Source organism: Equus asinus, chromosome 3 (assembly GCF_041296235.1).
Source record: "Equus asinus isolate D_3611 breed Donkey chromosome 3, EquAss-T2T_v2, whole genome shotgun sequence".
Classification (NCBI taxonomy): Eukaryota; Metazoa; Chordata; class Mammalia; order Perissodactyla; family Equidae; genus Equus; species Equus asinus.
The window spans coordinates 73,855,042-73,877,037 of NC_091792.1; the positions used below are offsets into that span (position 1 = coordinate 73,855,042).

At 35.7% G+C, this 21,996-nt stretch overlaps 1 pseudogene; it reads left to right on the forward strand.

Annotated features, from left to right (window-relative positions):
* Positions 1 to 20,792: 20,792 nt before the first annotated feature.
* On the forward strand, positions 20,793 to 21,727 carry LOC106824880 (olfactory receptor 14I1-like; annotated as a pseudogene).
* The last annotated feature ends 269 nt before the right edge of the window (positions 21,728 to 21,996 follow it).

The following is a 21,996-nucleotide window of genomic DNA, read 5'->3' on the forward strand; positions in this document are numbered from 1 at the left end:
GCAAGACATTCGAAGAATCTAAAAACAACCTGGCGAGAAAAAGGAAGTACCAGAAACAGACATAAATATGCCAAAATTTTGGAAATATCAGACTTACAATTTAAAATTACTGTAAAATTATGCTAAAGGCTGTAATGGAAAAAAGTGGCAGCGTTCAAGATAAGATGAGTAACATAGGCCAAGTTATGGAAACTCAAGTAAAGACTCAAAAGGAAAAGCTAAAAATCAGAACACTGTAAAACAAACAAAGAATGCTTATCATTCTCTTATCAGTAGACCAGACACAGCTTAGGAAGGAATCTCTGAGCTTGAGGCTATGTCAACAGAAAGTTATAAAACTTAAATGCAAAGAGTAAAAAGAAGGAAAAAGACAGAAGGGAATACCCAAGTACTATGGGAGAATTACAAAAATCATAAGATATATATATAATGAGAATACCAGAATGATAAAAGTGAGACAAAGAAGTGAAAGAAATATTTTAATAATGTTGAGAATTTTCCAACATTAAAGCCTGACAAGTCATATATATGAATCAGAGAACATCAAGCAGTATAAATACAAAAAGGAATTTTGTATATTAGGTATATCACCCTCAAACTTCTGAAAAATCAAGGATAAAGATAAAATCTAGAAAGAAGACAAAAAGAGATAAAAGACCTTAAAAACAGAGGAGCAAGGAAAAAATTAAGTTGGATTTCTCTTCAGAAATAAGAATAGAGTTAAATATTTAAACTGTTGGAAAAAAACACTCACTTAGAATTCTGTATACAGCAAAATTGTATTTAAAAGTGAAGGAGAAATAAAGATTTTCTCAAACAAACAAAAATTGAGGGAACTTATTGACTGTAGACTTGCCTTGTAAGAAATGTTAGAAAATTGTTACTTAGAGAGAAAGACATTGCCATAGGTCAGAGATGTAGATTTGAATAAAGGAAGGAAGAATATTAGGCAATTAATAAATTAAGACAAAAACTCTTTCTTTTTTTATTCTCTACTTATCTAACAGGTACCAGTTTGTCCAAAATAATAATAGTAAAAAATTTATTAAGTGATTATACCTTATGGACACCTGAAATAGATGACAACAACAAGATAAGAAATTGGTGGGAGGAATTGAAGGAACAATGTTTTATGAAAGTATGTTTGATACACTAAGAGAAGAGAAAAAGTGAAATAAGGTAAAATGCTCAATTAAAACTAGAAAAGGCATTAAAAGCTACACAAAACAAGTCAAACAACATCAAAGAATAGAAAACAGTTACAAATGTGGTAGATACTAATCCAACTACAGGAATAATCACTTTAAATGCCAATGATCTAAATGCACCAGTTAAAAGAAAGATAGGGTCAGAGTAGATAAAACACACACACACACACACATTTATACATTTTAACAATAAACCCAATTTAAATATAAGTACAAATAGATTAAAACTAATTAGATGTTACAAACTGTGTCATGCTAACCCCTCAGTGGTGGCAGGTGAAACCTGTGAGCAGAGGCTTCAGGAACTACAGCAGAACCAGTGACCCAGCCCCCCATGGTGGCACGCCAGACACCAGCTCTACCAGCAGTAGGGGCAGCATACAAGTTGCCAGATCCCTGGCCCTTGGCAGAAAAAGTGTCGTCCTTGAACCCAGAGCCCCTAGCCACAGTGCAGCCAGCACTCTTAGATAACCTGGGAATAGCAATGCAGGTGGTGCATGGGGCAGGAATATCCTAATCAAAAGAAAGCTGAGTAGATCTATTAAGTTCCTACATAACTGACTTCAGAGGAAAGAAAACCAGTGATAAATGGGGGCAATCACATAAAGATAAACAGGATAAATTCTCCAAGAAGAGATACAATTTTAATGTCTATATGTGTAAAATACATTAAAATATGTGAGGCAAATACTGATAGAAATGCAAGGAGAAATAGATGAATCCACCATTATATTTGGAGATTTCAACATAACTCTGTAAGTTATTGATGGATTAAAAAAGCAGAAAATCATTAAGGGCATAGTTGAACTGAACAGCACCATTAATGAACTGGATCTTATTGACATTTACAGCATTCTTCATCCAACAACAACAGATATACAGTAGCCTGAAGTTCTCTGGGAGCATTTTTTGAGATAGACTTTATTTTATTACACAAACTAAATGCTTAAGAAATTTGAAATATTAGAAATCATACAAAGTATGATCTCTGATAATAAAATTAACTAGAAATCAACACACTCAAAAAAAGGGAGCTGGAAAAATCCCTAACATTTTGACAATTAAACAAAACACTCTTAAATAACTCATGGATCAAAAAATTATCAAGAAAATTTTTAAAATATTTTGAAATAAAGAAATGAAACTATAACATCAAAATCTGCATGATTCAGCAAAATTAGTATTTATAAAAAATGTATAGCATTAAATGCACATGGTACAAAAGGAGAAAGATATAAAATCAATAATTTAAGCTTCAAACTTAGGAAACCAGAGAAAGAAAAGTAAATAAAATCCAAAGTGAGCAGAAGAAAAGAAATAAGAAAATAGGATGGAATTAAATATGCAGAAGTTCACTGAAATGGAAAGCTAGATATTTGAAAAGATCAAACTAAAAAAATCCAGCCAGGCTAAACAAGGAAAAAAATTTAAAAAAGAAGAAGAAACATTCCTAATATCACAAATGAAATAGGAGTCATCACTACTCACTACATGGATATTAAAGAATAATAAAAGAAAGTTTCAAAAAAAACTCCATTGCACAGAAATCTGATAACATGGATAAAATGGACCATAATTGAAAGATACAACCTATTGAAGCTAATGCCAAGGAAAAGTGATCATGAATAGGATTACATCTGTTAAAGAAACAGAATCAATAATTAATGGTCTCCCAAAACAGAAGCACCACATCCAGATAGTTTCACTAATAAATTATACCAAATATTTAAGAAAAAATAATAGTTCTCTACAATCTACTCCAGAAAATAGAAGCAGAAGGAGCACATTTTATCTTCTTCTATAAGGCCAGTATTATCCTCATAAAATAAGCAGAGAAACACATTACAGGATGGAAAGTTACAGATTAACATTTCTCTTAATCATGGATTCAAAAATCTCAACAATATATTAATAAATTAAGTCTAAAAATGTATACAAAAATTACATACCTAAACCAAGCAGGATATTCTAGATATGCAAGTCCATTTCGATATTCAAAAATAACTTTATATAATCTGTCACATCAACATCCTATAAAAGAAAAGTTATATAATCAATCACTAGGTGCAGAAAATCATTTTAAAAAATCCATCATCCATTCATGATTAAGAAAAAAAAAACCTGTTAGAAAATTAGAAATAGTGGTTACTTTCTCATTTTGATAAAGACCATCTATAAAGCACCTACAACTTACATCATACCTAATTTTGAAAAAATACATGTTTTCTCCCAAAGATCATATATAAGGCAGAGAAGTTCCCACTCACCATTCTTACTCAACATCACTTTATAAGTTCTAGATAATTCAATAACACAAGACAAGAAAATACAAACTATCCAAATTTTGGGAAGGAGGAAAGAAAACTCTCTTTACAGTTGACATTTTTGTCTATATAGAAAAATTTTAAAAATAGACAAAAATCAACTTGGAAGCAGATGTAGCAAGGTTACAGGATACAAGATTAATATGCAAAATCAATACTTTTCTACATATCAACAATGAACAATTTCTATCTTAAACTGAAAATACATCATTTATGTTAATACTAAAAGTTAAGTGATTCTCTATAAATCTAACAATAAACAACAAAACTATACATGCCTAAGAGAATAAATGAAATATGATCTAGACAGAGAGATATTGTATGTTCATTAATATAAAGACTCAATATTGTTAAAATCTTCCCACCTTCCTCTATAGATTCAATGCAATATCAATCAATATCCAAGTAAGTTACTCCATGAAAATTGACAAATTGATTCTAAAGTTTATTAGGAAAGACAAAACACCCAGAATATCTAACACAATACTGAAGGAAAACAAAGTCAGTATAATGAAACTATCTGTCTTTAAGTCTTACTATCAGTTTATATAAGCAAAACAGTGTGATGTTTTTGAAAAAATAGATATATATGAAATAGAATGGAAGACACAGAAATAGATATACTCAAATAGAGTCAAGTAATTTTTGACAAAGAAGCAAAAGCATTTCAATGAATATTGAATAGTCCTTTCAAGAAATGGTTCTGTAACAACTCGACACCCATAGGGCAAAAAAGGAATCTAGAATCCAACAACTTTCATAAAAGATTAACTCAAATTTATTCATTATGTAGGTATAAAACATGAAAATATGATACTTCTAGACATTACATAGGAGAAAACCTAGGTGGTCTTGTGCCTAACAATGATTTTTTTTTAAATATAATACCAAAAGCACAATCCATGAAAGAAAAAAAGGTTGAACTTAATTAAAATTAAGAAAATGTCTATTCTGTAAAAAGCACTATTAAAAGAATGAAAGTACAAGCCACAGACTGGCAGAATGTACTTGCAAACACATTTCTGATAAACAACTTGAATTCATATGCCAAGAATTCTTAAAACTCAACAATAAAGAAACAAACAACCCAGTTAAAAAAGTGTGCAAAAGATCTGACCAAAAAATATTTACATGGCAGATAAGCAATGAAAACATGCTTGTGATAATTTGTCATTAAGGGAATTGCTAATTTAAATAAGAGTGAGATAATGATATAAACCTATTGTAATGCTAAGATCTCAAACCCTGACCACATGAAATGCTGGTGATGATATGGAGCAATAGGACCTCTCATTCATTGCTGGTGGGAATGCAAAATCATACATCTACTTTAGAAAACAGTTGGCAGTTTCTACAAATCTAAACATAATTATCCCATCCAATCCAGCAATTGTACTTCTAGGTAATTATTCAAAAGGGTTGAAACTTACATCCACACAAATGTTTATGGCATCTTATTCACAATTGTCAAAACTTGGAGCAACCAAGATATCATTCAATAAGTGAATAGGTAGGGGAGGATCCAAGATGGCACCGTGAGTAGTCCTCTTTGTCTCTCCCCCTTCGAGTCTACAATTATTTGGACACTCATCACTTAACAAAGGATATCCAGACAGCATCTCAGGACGTCTGAGAGAACCACGCGACTATACATTGGAAGGCGGACGGACTTCCCTCCGGGAGGATGTGGAGATAGGTGAAAACTCTCCAAGCCTGACCGAACAGCCTAGTACCTGCAAGCAGCTTTCTTCCAACGGACGCCCCCAGAAGATCAACACACACCTAGAGCAGGAGCAAGCACACAACAGAGGAGCGACGGTGGAAACAGGTGACCAGAACCCTACCTAAACCCCCGCAATTACTCCTAAATGCAGAGGGAAACTCTAGAGTTACACACCTGAGCCCATGGGGAGAGTCTCTCACCGCCATTGGCAGGGAGATCCCACCTAGTGTTCACAGCACCCGGAGGGTCCCAGAGAGAATCACTGAGGGTACGGTGGTCCCCCAGCTGCCACTGCCTGCACGGTGGGGAAAGGGATTGCCGGAGAACTCAGAGAGGACTGGGGCTGGGTGAAGCTCCAGAGGCCGGCTCCACGGCCCAGAGGGCAAGCTCCAGAGTTCTGCCCGGGCAGCAGACAAAACTCTCTGTCTGCCATTAGCGGAGGGGCCACGCCCAGCATTCACAACTCCAGGAAAGTCCCGGAGAGAATCCCAGAGGGTGAGGTGACCCCCAGCTGCCGTTGCCCGCCCCGTGGGGCAAGGGATTGCTGGAGATCTCGGAGAGGACTGGGGCTGGGGGGAGTTCCAGAGGCAGGCCCTGTGGCCTGGAGGGGAATCTCCAGAGTTCTGCCCAGGCAGCAGACAAAACTCTCTGTCTGCTATTAGCAGAGGGGCCATGCCCAGCATCCACAACACCTGGAGGGTCCTGGAGAGGAGAATATCAGGCAGTGCAGCAGCTGACCAGCTACCACTGAAATCAGGATCTCCGGCTATCCCCCAGACAGGGAAAGGGCTCCCCGAGTTCCTGGGGAACAGGACTGGGGCTGGGTGGAGTTCCAGCGACCCAGCTCCGTAGCCTAGGGGGAAACCCTACAGGCTCACAGCAGCCTCAGGGAAAGCCTCTGCACAGCACTAGTAGAGAGCACCCATCCGGCAGCCACAAGGCTGGAAGACCCTGGGACAAAAGTAGCATAGCTAGGTGAGCTAACCACAGACTGTAGAAAATGCCAATAGCTCTGCTGCAACCCATAGTGGACAAGTGAGATTTTGTGGGTGCTGACAGTGATGGAGTGGGAAATATAAGTGATCCTACCCCTGGCCGCTGGAAAAGCCCATAACACCGTTGCAGACCCCAAGGAGGGAGCATGTCTAGGTGGGCTGCAACAGTAGGCACCAGCAGCCTGAAGCCCCCTGTGACAGCCCCCATGACAGAAGAGGGAATGCAAAGGACCACTGTGACTACGAGGAGGGGCCCAGGCCCAGTTAGCAACTGTGGATAGGGTTCCTGGTTGGTGCAGTATAAACAGCTGCCCCCCCACCACAGCAGCAGAAACAAGTGGAAGGAGCAACTAAACTCTATCTCTATGCAGAGGCACAAATCAACAACATCAAGCAATATGAAAAAATACATTAAATCTCCAGAACAGAAGGAAAATAACCAATACACACAAAACAATCCCAAAGAAAATGAGATATATAACCTAAACGATGATGACTTCAAAACAGCCATCATTAAAATACTCAATGAGTTAAGAGAGAATTCAGATAGACAACAAAACGAGTTCAGGAGCTATGTCACAAAAGAGTTTGATACAATAAAGAAGAACCAAACAGAAATACTGGAAATGAAGAACACAATAGAGGAGATTAAGAAAAATCTAGATGCACTGAACAGTAGGGCCAATAATATGGAGGAAACAATTAGCAATTTGGAAGATGGCAATATAGAAATGCTGCAGGCAGAGGAGGAGAGAGAAGTAAGACTAAAAAGAAATGAAGAAACTCTCTGAGAATTATCAGACACAATTAGGAGATGCAACGTAAGGATTATAGGTATACTAGAGGGAGAAGGGAAGGAGAAAGGGGCAGAAAGCTTATTGAAAGAAATAATGGCTGAAAACTTCCCAAATCTGGTGAGAGAGATGGATCTTCAGGTGACAGAAGCCAATAGATCTCCAAACTTTATCAATGCAAGAAGACCAACCCCACCACATATAGTAGTGAAGCTAGCAAAAGTCAACGACAAGGAGAAAATACTAAGGACAGCCAGGCAAAAGAAACTAACCTACAAAGGAACCCCCATCAGGCTATCAGCAGATTTCTCAGCAGAAACTTTACAGGCTAGAAGAGAGTGGAATGATATATTTAAAAATCTGAAGGACAAAAACCTACAGCCGAGAATTCTCTACACAGCGAAAATATGCTTCAAATGCGATGGAGAAATAAAAACTTTCCCAGATAAACAAAAATTAAGGGAGTTCATTGCCACAAAACCTCCTCTTCAGGAAATCCTCAGGAAAACCCTCATTCCTGAAAAATCAAAAAAAGGAAAGGGGCTACAAAACCAAGAGTAGAGGAGATAAGTTGAAGGACAACAACAGAGAGTAGCAGCTCTTCATCAGAGCAGATTAAACCATGGGACTAGAAACAAAGGAAATTGAAGAAAACCAGAAAAAAAGACATAAAATGGTAGTGGTAGGCCCCCACATCTCAATAATCACTCTAAATGTAAATGGATTGAACTCCCCAATCAAAAGACACAGAGTAGCAGGTTGGATCAAAGAACAAGACCCAACAATATGCTACCTCCAGGAAACACACCTCAGCCCCAAAGACAAACACAGACTCAGAGTGAAGGGATGGAAGACAATACTCCAAGCTAATAATGAACAAAAGAAAGCAGGTGTCTCTATACTAATATCAGACAAGGTAGACTTCAAAGCAAAACAGATAAAGAAAGACAAAGAGGGACAGTATATAATGATAAAAGGGACTCTCCACCAAGAAGACATAACACTTATAAATATATACGCACCCAACACAGGAGCACCAAAATTTGTAAAGCAACTCTTAACTGAACTAAAAGAAGACATCAACAACAATACAATAATAGTAGGGGACCTCAACACACCATTAACACCAATAGATAGATCATCCAGACAGAAAATCAACAGGGAAATTACAGAATTAAATGAAAAATTAGACGAGATGGACTTAATAGATATATATAGAACACTTCATCCAAAAACAGCAGGATACACATTCTTCTCAAGTACACATGGAACATTCTCAAGGATTGACGATATTTTGGGAAACAAAGCAAACATCAATAAATACAAGAGAGTTGAAATAATATCAAGCATCTTTTCTGATCATAATGTTATGAAACTAGAAATCAACTACAAGAAAAAAGCAGAGAAAGGTGCAAAAATGTGGAGAGTAAACAACACACTTCTGAACAAACAATGGATCATTGAAGAAATTAAAGAAGAAATCAAATATTATCTGGAGACAAATGAAAATGAGAACAAGACATACCAAATCATTTGGGATGCAGCAAAAGCAGTCCTAAGAGGGAAATTCATTGCAATACAGGCTCACCTCACTAAACAAGAAAAAGCTCTCATAAGCAACCTCAAATGACACCTAACAGAACTAGAAAAAGAAGAACAAACAAAGCCCAGAGTCAGTAGAAGGAGGGAAATAATAAAAATAAGAGCAGAAATAAATGATATTGAAACAAAAAAGACAATAGAAAGGATCAATGAAACAAAGAGTTGGTTCTTTGAAAAAAATTAACAAAATCGACAAACCTTTAGCCAGACTCACCAAGAAAAGTAGAGAGAAATCGCAAATAAATAAAATTAGGAATGAGACAGGAGAAATCACAACAGATACCAATGAAATACAAGGGATCATAAGAGAATACTATGAAAAACTATACACCAACAAATTGAACAACCTGGAAGAAATGGACAAATTCCTAGACTCATATAATCTCCCCAAACTGAATCAGGAAGAAATGGAGAATCTGAATAGGCCAATCACAAGTAAGGAATTAGAAATGGTAATTAAAAACCTCCCCAAAAATAAGAGTCCAGGATCAGACGGCTTCTCTGGAGAATTCTACCAAACATTCAAAGAAGACTTAATACCTATCCTTCTCAAACTGTTCCAGAAAATTGAGAAAGATAGAGTACTCCCTAACACATTCTATGAAGCCAACATCACTCTGATCCCCAAACCTGACAAGGACAACGCAAAGAAGAACTACAGGCCGATATCACTGATGAACATAGATGCAAAAACCTCAACAAGATTTTGGCAAACTGAATACAGCAATACATCAAAAAGATTATACACCATGATCAAGGGGGATTTATACCAGGGACACAGGGATGGTTCAACATCTGCAAATCAATCAACGTGATACACTACATCAACAAAATGAAGAACAAAAACCACATGATCATCTCAATAGATGCAGAGAAAGCATTCGACAAGATCCAACACCCATTTATGATAAAAACCCTCAATAAAATGGGTATAGAAGGAAAGTACCTCAACATAATAAAGGCCATATATGACAGACCCACAGCCAACATCATACTCAATGGACAAAAACTGAAAGCCATCCCTCTGAGGACAGGAACAAGACAAGGGTGCCCACTTTCACCACTCCTATTCAACATAGTACTGGAGGCGTTGGCCAGAGCAATTCAGCAGGAAAAAGAAATAAAAGGAATCCAAATAGGTAATGAAGAAGTAAAACTCTTGCTGTTTGCAGACGACATGATCTTATATATAGAAAACCCCAAAGAATCCATAGAAAAACTATTAGAAATAATCAACAACTACAGCAAAGTAGCAGGGTACAAAATCAACATACATAAATCAGTAGCATTTCTATACACTAACAATGAACCAACAGATAAAAACTCAAGAACTCAATCCCATTCACAATCACAAAGAAAAGAATAAAATACCTTGGGATAAACTTAACCAAGGAAGTGAAGGATCTATACAATGAAAACTACAAGACTTTCTTGAAAGAAATTGACGACGACATAAAGAGATGGAAAGACATTCCATGCACATGGATTGGAAGAATAAACATAGTTAAAATGTCCATACTACCTAAAGCAATCTACAGATTCAATGCTATCCCAATCAGAATCCCAAGAACATTCTTCACAGAAATTGAACAAAGAATCCTAAAATTCAAATGGGGCAACAAAAGACCGTGAATCGCTAAAGCAATCCTGAGCAAGAAAAACAAAGCTGGCGGAATCACAATCCCCGATTTGAAAACATACTACAAAGCTACAGTAATCAAAACAGCATGGTACTGGTACAAAAACAGGTTTACAGATCAATGGGACAGAATTGAAAGCCCAGAGATAAAACCACACATCTATGGACAGCTTATCTTCGACAAAGGAGTAGAGGGCCTACAATGGAGAAAAGAAAGTCTCTTCAACAAATGGTGCTGGGAAAACTGGAAAGCCACATGTAAAATAATGAAAATTGACCATTCTTTTTCACCACACACCAAAATAAACTCAAAATGGATCAAAGACCTAAAGATTAGGCCTGAAACAATAAGTCTTCTGGAAGAGAATATAGGCAGTACACTCTTTGACATCAGTTTCAAAAGAATCTTTTTGGACACTATAACTCCTCATTTGAGGGAAACAATAGAAAGAATAAACAAATGGGACTTCATCAGACTAAAGAGCTTCTTTAAGACAAGGGAAAACAGGATTGAAACAAAAAAACAGCTCACTAATTGGGAAAAAATATTTACAAGCCACTTATCTGACAAAGGGTTAATCTCCATAATATACAAAGAACTCATACGGCTTAACAACAAAAAAACAAACAACCCGGTCAAAAAATGGGCAGAGGACACGAACAGACATTTCTCAAAAGAAGATATGAATATGGCCAATAGACACATGAAAAGATGTTCATCATCGCTAATCATCAGGGAAATGCAAATCAAAGCTATACTAAGATATCACCTTACACCTGTTAGATTGGCAAAAACATCCAAAACCAAGAGCGACAAATGTTGGAGAGGTTGTGGAGAAAAAGGAACCCCCATACACTGTTGGTGGGAATGCAAACTGGTACAGCCACTATGGAAAACGGTATGGAGATCTCTCAAAAAGTTAAAAATAGAAATACCCTATGACCCAGCCATCCCATTACTGGGCATCTATCCTAAGAACCTGAAATCAGAAATCCCAAGAGTCCCTCGCACCCCTATGTTCATCACAGCATTATTTACAATAGCCAAGACGTGGAACCAACCTACATGCCCAGAAACTGATGATTGGATAAAGAAGATATGGTATATATACACAATGGAATACTACTCAGCCATAAAAAAAGACAAAATTGGCCCCTTCGTAGCAACATGGATGGACCTCGAGGGTATTATGTTAAGCAAAATAAGCCAGCCAGAGAAAGACGAACTCTATATGACTCCAGTCATAGGTGGAAGTTAGTATATTGACAAGGAGATCTGATCGGTGGTTACCAGGGAAAAGGGGGGGTGGGGGCAGGGCACAAAGTGGGAAGTGGTGTACCCACAACATGACTAACAAAAATGTACAACTGAAATCTCACAAGCTTGTAATCTATCATAACAATAAAAAAAATAAGTGAATAGGTAAGCAATTAGTTGTACATTCTTACAACAGAATATTATTTAGTGATTTAAAAAAAAAGAGAGAGATTGAGCCATGAAAATACTTGGAGAGAACTTAAATGCATATTGCTAAGTTAAAGAAGCCACTCTAAAAGGGCCACATAGCGTATGATTCCTACTGTGGAATACAATTAAATAAAAAATCTCTCTGAGGACAGGATGAACTCTGTGTGGCTAACAGGGACCTAAAGACAATAGCGTCAAGTGGCCATAATGGGACCAAATGCAGTCACATACACTGTTTCTGGAAAGACCATGGAATTCACCATTAAGCTTTTGACTCTGCTAAGTCCCTGATTTTACAAAAGTCCTAGCCAATGAAACTTTGACCTTCACCAACCAATCAGGACTTAGCGGGCTTGCATCCCTCATTTGCAAAAGCAGACCTGAGTGGGGACCTTGGTGGGAACTGGCAACCTGAGCGGTAACTTTTTCTATAAAGGCAGCCCCTTTTTTGTTCCTTCAGAGCTGACTTTCAGTTTGCTGCTGCTGGCTACAGTGTCCCAAGTTTGCAAACTGTATGAGCAATAAAGCCTTCCTAACGGAATTCCTGTATTTCAGAGAACTTTGTTAACACTACTAGATGATATTTTGTAAAAGGAAAGATTATCAATACAGTAAAATAATCACTGCTTACCAAGGGCTCAGTGTGAAATGGGAAAGAATGTATAGGTGGAAGATAAGGGAATTTTAGGGCATTGAAGTGATTTTGTATGATACTATAAAGTGGATACATGACATTATGCGTTTCTCAAATTCACAGTACTGTACAACACAAAAAGTAAACCCTAATGTAAACTATTGTATTAGTTAAATTTACCACACCAATTAAACATGTTAACATTAGGAGAAACTGTTCGTGAGGGAGAAGGGGTCTGTAAGAACTCTGCACTTTCTGCTCAATTATTTTGTAAATCCAAAGATACTGTAAACAGGAGACTTAGCTTTTCTTAAATTAGGTGATAAATGAAAACCCTGTTATCTTCTGTATAGAGGAGACAAACCCAAATGAGAAAGATTCGGACAGTTGAAAATAAAAGAGTGGGAAAAGAATATCATCAGAGTATGATATAGTAGCTGATGGCTACACATTATGTAGTCTGGGTTCTTCATCTCACTTCTCTATAGATGCTTGTTTACTTCTGATGGTCTACTTTATCTATCTATCTATCTATCTATCTATCTATCTATCTATCTATCTATCCATCCATCTATGTCATTCTCTACGCCTTCACATGGTATAAAGTGCTTCATAAAGCATTTATTGTCAAAAGATTTGATTGATGGTTTGATGAACACAGGCCTTCCCAGAGTACATCACTTACTCTCTTTGTACCAAGGGAGTCTACACAATCTAGTGCACAGATCAGAGATATCAGCAATATTGTCCAGGACAGAGCCAGCTTCAATCTTCTGAACCACACAATCCCCATCAAAAGTTATCACAGACCTGTGGTAGACAATATGGAGCATGTGAGAGCGATGCCTGAACTTCCTAGGCAAGACAGCCTCTCTGGAGATTGGATGTCCTATACTCAAGGTGGGAGCAGGTCCAAATGAGAGGTGATCTAATCTCATGGAGGGGTCTATTTTACCCAAGTTATAAAATCTACAATGTGATTCCAGGGTAAGCTAGATACAGTCTGGAACATCAAGATGACTAGGTACCCAAGGCTAGCATAGTCTGGTCCATGCACATTCCTGAATACTTAGCTGCAGAAACAGGTGTCATCTCTAAGGTGCAGTGGGAGTCAAACTAACGTGCCCCTGATTTTCCCATAATCAATCCTGCTGAGGCATATGAGATACACTCTTGTCTCACTTCTAGTTGTTTCAGGTTTAATTCATAACTTTTATATCATTCTCATGTGCAGAGGAACATAACAAAATTTCTCTTACTATAATGATCTATATAAATTTGAGTTACATGATGAAGAGACCTTGTAGTATCTACAAAAATATACAAATTTATCATAAGACTACATGCTTGGTCATACTTTGCATGAATTTTAAATGTATTCCATTTTTTCTTCCAATGCAGGAAGTTGTATCATTTTATATAAGATTATTAAATGATTAAAAGAGAGTTATAAATTGGCTTTTTCTTTTAATTATAGTCTTCCTCTGGTCTGTTTGTTTCCATGCTCACCATATTTGCTACTGGTTAGAATTCAATTACATTATAAACATCTTTGAATGCCAATTATGCCAAGGAAAAATGTTTCGTGTGGTGTAATAAATACGACATTTAGGTGACAATTATACTAATTATTTTTTCTAATATAAAACTCATATCACATTCTAATTATAGACTGATGATGTATCATTCACTTTACCAATATTTTTTACATATTCATAGAAAATATTACCATAGTATGGAGTATGATTCTATAAATTATTAACACTATTCCAGCTAAATGTAAAATTATCATCTCCTTAGGATATAAACTCCTTGAAATCAAGATAGTGTCAGTTTTGTATCCCTACCTGGAAACATTTCCTGTCATTGGCTCTTGATTAAATGTTGATTTCTTTCTGCCACCACTCTCCTATCCCTCTTCCTGCCCAGGAGCTCTTGTTTGCTCAGACTCTTTCCATCATTTATGTAAAATGGATTGGGAACTTACCTTGCCATGATCCAAATTTTTCTGAACAAATGAAACTCTTCAAATCCACTACTACCAAAACCCAGCAATTTTGAAGAATTTTGTAAAAACAAGTATTGTGATGTATTTTAACCATGTCTGAGCATGAAAAACATAAACTACAAATTTATTTTTCCAAGCCAGCACAATGTTGATATATTGTTGATATAGCCATTTTGTGAAGTTCATAGTGTTTTTCAAAGTTTTTAAGTTGACTTTGGTCTCCTCCAGGAGAATTTAATGATGTCTTCATCTTCAGATCTTGTATAGTTATTTTTAGTTTAAACCTTGGATAGTTTAAATATTTTGTTTTTTACAAAATTGGGGTATTTTTTATAAAATTCTCCTTTTGTTAGTTTATCCAAATATCGTTTAAGTTGTACCCATTTTTCCAAATAATTCTATTTTCTTCTAATTTTAGAGGTGATTACCTTGTGCTTTCCAAATAAATTACAATTTCACACACAAAAGGTCATTGTACCCTCTCTTTACAAAGATTTTACCAACTATATCCTTCTCATGTCTGACTAATATAATGCTCAATAATAGCAGGGATAACTATTACAGGGAGACAGCACAATTTACTAGTCCTGGGGCCGAAAAGTCCTGGGGCCTAGTGTTGTCACTTGGTTATGCTCTATATGGCATGAGAGTTTTTACAAAGTATCTAAAATGCCTCTGTTTCCTCATCTGAAATAAATGGTAATAAAATATGTATCTCATATAATTGTGTTAGATTTTGCATTGAATACATAAAATTCATTTATTTATGCATTTCTCCTTGAACACTTTTAAAATAAAACATTGTTTAAATTGTTATATTTTATTAAATCTACTATTCATTCATCCTTTTACTCTATTACTGGTTGTCAGATCAATAGATTTTGGAGGAGATGGGAAGGATGAAGATTGTCTTTATTTTCTCAATAATTTTCTGAGGGTTTATGTTCAATACAGAAATAAGTTGCTATTAACTGTGAAGTAAATTGGATATGTTCTTATATTTTCAGGTGGCACATTGACAAGGCATGGTAATGAATTCGAGCAATGAATTATTATTTTTTGAGTTCATTAAATATCCAGATTTTGAACTTTATCAAAGATTGTTTTATAGAATGTGAAAATAAAAATGCTTTGAATTTTTATTTTCACTGTTGACTTTTTTCACTTTCTTAATTAATATCTATGTATCTCTCATGCTTATTATTTCCCTAGGGACTTTGAGTTTTATTACCAGCCACTCAGTATTTGAGCTTCTGTTTCAGCAGGTAGTATTCCATTTGACCTGGAGAAAGTTGGCTTCCACCTGAGACCCATATCCCCCAGGCTCCTCTCTGGAAGCCAACCCACTCCAGACTCCAGGGGCTCTGTCTCCAGCACCTGTGGACACCTAACAAAAACTGTCTTTCCTTGATACATTGTACAACAGCTTTGCTCCATCACTGGGTTTGCATATTATATCAGTTGGTTTCTTCCAGTAATCAATGAAGACATTAGAAATAGTGTTTTTTCATCATTATTGCAGAAAGTGAATACATTTTGAGAAACTGCATGTTCTTTCATCAAGGTATTACTCTTATCCTACTTCTCAGATTTTTACTCATTCAGAAAACAGAATGAGTTTCCTCACCTGTTATGAGGTTTATGTAACCAATTATTTCAACCTCTTTGTGAGAAAAAACATCAAGACACATGTTTGATAAAAGTGATTTGATGAGTCCCTTGGTTTTATGCGTTATGAGCTTTATCAATGAAACAAGCAAACCAAATAATTTACCCCAGTTTGCTTCATTTTTTTATCATTTTAATCAGTTTTGAAGATGTCTACTTTCAGCCTGAGACTGGAAAGCAAGCATCTCTGGTGCAGAATTTGGGGATTTTGTCCTTCAGCACTGATCTCTGTCCCCTAATATAAGCAGAATAAGGGCAGGCTCTTCAGGAGTAAGGACCACTCAGAGAGGACTGCACTGATAGGTGAAGGAGACTCATGTAGATCAGATTTGTATTTTCTCAAAGCTGGTGAGCAGCAAAAGCTAGCTTGTTTACTGTCACTTTACAGTTGGGGAAATTGAACCTCAAGTTTATCTGTAGGTACCCCAATTTAGGACAGCTTGACTATGTCAGAACATAACTAGGACTCAGGTCTCCTTCAATCCCATTACATGTTAGACCACGGGGTATTCTTAGTTTTAACTTTATGAACTTGATTTACTAATCTTTTGAGTGAAATATTGAGGCATATGGAGGAGGTGGATTTGGACTTAGGGTATGCGTATGTAGTCAAATTTCATACTTGGTCAGTGTAGCCAGAAGGGAGAAAATGACCGAAGGTGAACAGACATGTCCAGGGTCTTTGTTCTGACCATGCCATTTACCAGGAACACCCTGGCTAAGCTTTGCCTTTTCAGAGGTCATTGTAAATTTGAACAAATTGGGTAGGAGTATAATATCCTGAAATTACTCTATAGCATAGAGTTACCCCACAAAACCAGTACATCCTTGCTATTTTGACCTTGTGCAGGCTTGGAGAAGACATCGAACTGAAGTGAGAACCCTTTTACTCTCTCACTCTGTGTGTCCTCATGTCTTTGGGGAAGTCTCTCCTCAACCCTAACACTCTTCTGTCATCAGGGAGAGGGAGTATCCAGGTGCATTTATCTAAGGTGCGGGACAGGATTGTAAATTCGTTTTTGTTCCTGACATGGAGAGAATTCCACAAGGCTGTCTATTTATTCATCAGATGATGTATGGATTTGAAATGCACAGACTCACAAAAAAAGAAACTTCTATAAATATTTATTTATTTATATTTTTGAGGAAGATTAGCTCTGAGCTAACATCTTGTGCCAATCCTCCTCTTTTTGCTGAGGAAGCCCGGCCCTGAGCTAACATCCATGCCCATCTGCCTCTACTTTATATGCGGGATGCCTATCACAGCATGGGGTGGCAAGCAGTGCCATATCCACACCCAGGATCAAAACGGGGGAACCCTGGGCAGCCAAGAAGCAGAACATGCGAACTTAACTGCTGTGCCACCGGGCCAGCCCCTATAAATATTTAATAAATATGCTTATCTGTTAAAAACAATGCTTTTAAAATTCAGAAATTATGTATAACAATTGAGGATGTATGTACATGTTTGCAAAGGAATTGTGCATTTTTTATGTGTTAATTTCTATCCATTTGTTAAACAAATGTATCAACCAATATGCCTAATTTTTGAATAAGTATATTGTATACATGTGTATTTATATATCATGATGGTGCATTTATTGTTATACATCTATAAAATGATCTATGCTCTTAATTCTAAATTGCCTGCAGTTGAAAAATATTGATTTAATAAGCTTTTAAAAAAAAACAAATAGTAACTATATATAAATCATATATTTTTCCTTTCAGATGTATGGAAATTTGACTATTAGAGATAAGGAATTAGGATATTTATTTTCTCATCCACTAGACAATAGATCATGAGGAATCTGCCACATGGCAGTTGTGTAGAATTTTACATCTACTGCAAGAAAGTTAACTTGGAGAATATATATCCTAATGCTGATTCAGCATGAAAGGGTTGTGTGTGTGTGAATGTGTGAGTGTTTTTTTTATTTTGCTTTAAGGAGAATCTACAAGTCTTGGCTGTGTAGTTGTGACTTTTTAAATAAAAACTAATAAATGAGTGCTTTGTTACTTGTTTCACTAAATTCTATTAACAATAAAAAGACAACACAAAAATTCAGTCTTAAATTACTATGCATTGTTACATTATAATACATAACAAAATATGCAGAAATTAATAATAAAATAATATAACACACACCTGATTCTCCAGTAACTTCTTTTGTTAAATCTTAATATATTCTTGGATTCTTAGGTTTTAATATATGGGGTATCTTATCGGATCCATAATGCCAAAGAGGACAGTTTTGCCCCTTCCCACTGAATTTTATAAGTAATTTAAAAGGTGGAGTGCAATTCATAATGCACAAAAATATTCCATTTGCTTCCTTACATGGATATACACAATATTAAAAGAAATATTTCAAATCTGGAAAGTAGGAGTATACCAAATGATTAATAACCAGTGTTTAATTTTGTCACATTAATATTTTTCTGGTTGCTCTAAGATTTAAATATTAAAATATTTCAGATATAGTTGACACAATTTTTATTTCACTTTATTCTCTTTTCTTCCCTCCTGCATACCATTTTGATTAATGGGTACTCTGTATAAATTGTTTAGCAGATTTTTACAATTTTTATATGTATGTATGTCCATAAATAATATACTATACTCTTCTGAATGTTTAAACTGATATGATTGGAAACACTTTCTATGTAATAGCTTGCAGCTTCCTTTTTCTATTCAAAAATATATTACAATCTCCTTTATTGATGTATGTAGAGCTATTCCATTTGATTTTATTGCTACAGAGCATTCCATTCTGGTGTAAAACAAGGTATATTATCAAGTATTAGAATTTAGAGTTTAAACGTGATAGAAGAGATATTCTTAAATATGTCATGTAAAAAATTAAGTATATATTTGTTACAAATAACATTGCCGCTTGAAACTTACACATCTTAATTGTATTAAATATTGCCAAATGACACTCCAAAGTACATAGACTGCTTACACAAAAAACAGCAGTAAATGAGAGTTTCATCCCTTCACATCTTTATTAAGCCTTTAGTGATAAGATTTATATGCATTATATTTTCTAGAGCAATGAAAGAAACAAGAGCACCTTATTCAGGTTTTAATGTGCATTTTCATAACGAGTACTTTCGGACATATTTTTGAAGTAGTAATTGATCATTAATTTTTCTGTTTATGAACTGCTTTTTCAGACATTTTTCCTATATTTTTCTTTTATGTTAACCTGCTATCATAGTTACTTTTTTTTAAATCAGGGAACTGATATTACTCCTTTCTCATTTACCTTGCAAATATTTATTGATCATTATTTGACATTGTGTGAGGGCACTATTGTTTTTAAATTTTTGTTTTAATGAGACAATGAAGTGTTTCATACTGACTATATTATTTATAGCCTATGGAAAGAAGACTATCCTCAAAATTTGTCATAAAAAGGGGGTCCTACGTTTCTTATAAATAAGGGTAAGATTCATTCATATTTGCCTACTCTCAAAGGATAGCACTTATTTATGTGTTTTATTTATCATGAATGTAATGAGATAATCAAACAATACTGATTAAAATGGATAATCACTAAGCTTATTTTAAATTGACTTCAAAGTTGGCTTATATTTGAAAACATAAAATTGTGAGTTACAACACTTTGGAGTCATGTAGAGAGAATCTAACACAGAAATGACTTTGATGCAGACAAGCATATATGTTTTAAACATGCAGACAGTATCACTGAGCAAAAGTAAAGATATGACAATCATCAATTAATATATAGAAAAAATCTCATTTTTATCAAGTTTTGTTGGTCAAAATTATTACCCACTAAAGAAAATTAGTAGAATGCAGAGGTTAGCAACACTGATCCTGGAGATGGAAAACCTTGATTTGAGTGCTGACTCAGGATCTGGCTTTTTGAGGGGTCTTGGGCAAGTTAATTGACATTATTTTTTCTTAATTTCTTGTTCTGTAGAATAAAAATAATAGTAACACATTTTAATCCTTTGTGCCATTGTGAATATTAATTGAGTTAACATATTTACTGTGCGTATGACAGAATCTGTCACAGAGAAAGTGCTACACAAGGATTGTTGTGTTTTTATTGTACTATTGTCATTTCTTGTGCATTCACACAAAACAAACTTCCTCTTTTCCAAATCAGAACTATTTATAATGGGTTTAAAAATTGTATTCCATATTCTTTCTATGACTTAAACAATAAATCCCCATTTTAAAGTCGCTTACCAACAAAGTTATTCGACAAAAAGCTAAAGAGAATTGACTCTGCACAGGACCTGTAACCGTTTTGATTCCAAACTTTTATATTAAAAATTTACCCAGAAACTTGAATAGAAGGTAAATTGTTAGATTCATCTCACAAATTCTTATTTATTAGATTTTCATTGGGACCTTAAAATTTATAACAAGCACCTATTTGATGAAAAAATCTTGATCTCACATTTTGAGGAGTACTGCATAGTAAATATACAGTACTAATCAAAAGCTTTGGAAATTACTTAACTATTAAAGTCTTAAGACATACATCTCTTAGAATGTGCCCATGTGAAAAATTCATCTTCCACCACTCCATTTGCTTAAGCAGTGTAGAAGATATCTAACCGATTACTTTATTTAGGGGAATAGTATTTTTATAACATTGTATTAATACAATATTGTGTTCATTTTTGTCTCATCTTTAATCACTGTGTGTTTTTCCTTTGACAATCAGGACATAACTTTCCCTGCTCAATGGATAATCTCACTCAAGTGACAGAATTCCTGCCTATGAGGCTTTCTGATATCTGGGAGTTTCAGATACTACTTGCTGGACTGTTTCTCCTGCTTTATCTGGCAGCACAGTTAGGGAACCTTCTCATTGACATGATCATTACTCTTGATCAGTATCTTCACACACCCATGTACTTCTTCCTAAAGAACCTCTCCTTTTTGGATTTGCTTTACATCTCAGTCACTGTACCTAAGTCAATACACAGCTCCATGACTCACAGCAACTCCATCTCTTATCTTGGCTGTATGGCTCAAGTCTATTTTTTCTTTGCTTTTGCATCTGCTGAACTGGCCTTTCTCACAGTTATGTACTATGACCTACTATGTTGCCATTTGCCACCCCCTCCAATATAGAGCCATTATGACATCAGGAGCATGCCACCAGATGGCACTCATTACCTGGCTAAGTTGCTTTTCCTATGTAGCAGTCCACCCTGGCAACATGTTTTGGGAGCCCCTTTCAGATCCAATACAAGGCACCAGTTCTTCTGTGACATCTCTCATGTGTGGGCCCTGATTTCCTGTGAAGTTTTCTTTGTTGAGTTTGTGACCCTGGCTCTGAGCTCAAGCTTGGTGATGATATGCTTGTTCTTATAATCATCTCCTATATCCAGATCTTCTCAACAGTACTTAGAATCCCATCAGGAGAGAGTTGAGCCAAAGCCTTCGCCACCTGCTCCCCACAGCTGACGGTCTTCATATCCTTCATTACCACAGGGCTCTTTGCTGCCTTAGAGCCAGTTGTTAAAACTTTTTCCACTCAAGATTTGATTATTGCTATGGCATATACAGTTTTGCCTCCCTTCCTGAACCCCATCATATACAGTCTTATAATCAAGGAGATCAAAGCATCTGTCTGGAGACTTCTTGGGACGATAAATCTTCTGCAAAAGTAGATCACCTGGTCTCTGCTAATGGAAGATCCTGTAACAAAAGGTGAGGAGACCATAAATACTTTATGAGAAAAAAATGATATTGAAAAAAACTGCTGGATGGCAGCATGAAATTTTTCCAGCCCTATATTTAGAAAGAAATGCAAATGGTCCTTCAAAAAATAAAAATCTATTTGTATGATATCAAATATTCTAAAATTGTGTAACTACGACCTTCTATGGTGATCCATTCCTTCTCATCCCATTTATCTTCCTACTCATGTAAATACCAT